Source organism: Chiloscyllium plagiosum, chromosome 1 (genome assembly GCF_004010195.1).
Source record: "Chiloscyllium plagiosum isolate BGI_BamShark_2017 chromosome 1, ASM401019v2, whole genome shotgun sequence".
Classification (NCBI taxonomy): Eukaryota; Metazoa; Chordata; class Chondrichthyes; order Orectolobiformes; family Hemiscylliidae; genus Chiloscyllium; species Chiloscyllium plagiosum.
In genome coordinates this window covers 32,855,047-32,857,035 of record NC_057710.1, presented here as the reverse complement: position 1 = coordinate 32,857,035, position 1,989 = coordinate 32,855,047, and positions in this window count along the sequence as shown.

The following is a 1,989-nucleotide window of genomic DNA, read 5'->3' as shown; positions in this document are numbered from 1 at the left end:
TCACCATGTGTCTCAGATATATTGGTCTGCAGGAAGTGTCAATGGCTTCACAAATTTGAGCTCCAGGTTTTGGAACCTGAACAGTATCTGGACCCACACAAGGCACTGGACGAAATGGATAGCATGTTAGAAGAGATGGTCACACCACGGGTTTTTACTTGTTCATTTATTCACCCACTGGCGGAACACGGTGGCCCAGTGGTTAGCACTGCTGCCTCACAGCGCCTGTAGACCCGGGTTCAATTCCCGACTCAGGCGACTGACTGTGTGGAGTTTGCACATTCTCCCCGTGTCTGCGTGGGTTTCCTCCGGGTGCTCCGGTTTCCTCCCACAGTCCAAAGATGTGCGGGTCAGGTGAATTGGCCATGCTAAATTGCCCGTAGTGTTAGGTTAAAGGGGTAAAGGTAGGGGTATGGGTGGGTTGCGCTTCGGCGGGTCGGTGTGGACTTGTTGGGCCGAAGGGCCTGTTTCCACACTGTAAGTAATCTAATCTAAAAAAAAAATTAAAAAAAAAACTCATTGCCCTGTCCCGACTCAGCCTTGAGAAGATGGTAGTGAGCTGCTGCCTTGAACCATTGAGTCCACATGCTGTTGGTTGACCTACAATGTCCTTAGGGAGGGAATTCCAGGCCTTTGTCCCAGTGACAGTGAATGAATGGCACTATGTTTCCTAGTCAGGTTGGTGAGTGTCTTGGAGGGGAACTTGCAGGTGGTGGTGTTCCGATGTGTCTGCTGTTCTTTTGTTTTCATTCACTAATGGGATGTGGGCATCGCTGGCAGGGCAGTATTCCTTACCCATCCATAACTTCCCTTGAACTGAATGGCTTGCTGGACCATCTCAGAGGGCAGTTGAGAGTCAACCAGATAGCTGTGGGTCTGGGGTCATATGTAGTCCAGACCAGGAAAGGATGGCAGATTCCTTCCCCGAAGGACATTAATGAACCAAATGGGTTTTTCCTGACAATTGGAAATAGTTTAATGGTCATCAGTAGATTCTTAATTCCAGATTTTTAAAAATTAAATTCAATTCCACCATCTAGAAGTCATACCCAGGATCCGAGAACATTAGCTGAGTTTCTGCATTGATAGTCCAGTGATAACCACATTCCTGAAGAAGGGCTAATGCCCGAAACATCGATTCTCCTGTTCCCTAGATGCTGCCTGACCTGCTGCGCTTCTCCAGCAACACATTTCCATCTCTGATCTCCAGCATCTGCAGACCTCATTTTCTCTTCAAAGATAACACCACAAGGCCAGGCAGATTAAATGAACCAGAAAAGCATGGAATCATAGAAATATTCAGCACGGAAACAGACCCTTCTGTCCAAATTGTCCATGCTGACCAGACATCCTAAATTAATTTAATCTCATTTGCCAGTATTTAGCCCATATCCCTCTAAACCCTTCCTATTCATATACCATCCAGATGCCTTTTAAATGTTGAAATTATACCAGCCTCCGCTACTTCCTCTGGCAGCTCATTCCATACATGCACCTCCCTCTGTATGGAAAAATTGCCCTTTAGATCCCTTTTATATCTTTCCCCTCTCACTTTAAACCTATGCCCTCTTGTTCTGCACTTCCCTATCCTGGTGAAAAGACCTTGTCTATTTATCCTATTCATGCCCCTCATGATTTTATAAACCTCTATAAGGTCACTCCTTAGCCTCCGATGTTCCAGGGAAAACAGCCCTAGCCTATTCAACCTCTCCTGAAAGCTCAAATCCTCCAATCCTGGCAACATCCTTGTAAATCTTTTCTGAACCCTTTCACAGCATCTTTCCTACAGCAGGGAAATCCAAACTGAATGCACTATTCCAAAAGTGGCCTGCAACATGATGTCCCAAGTCCTACACTCAATGCACTGACCAATAAAGGCAATAAAGTACCAAACACCTTCTTCACTATCCTATCTTCCTGTGACTCTACTTTCAGGGAACTATGAACCTGCACTCCAGGGTTTCTTTGTTCAGCAACACTCCCCAGGAC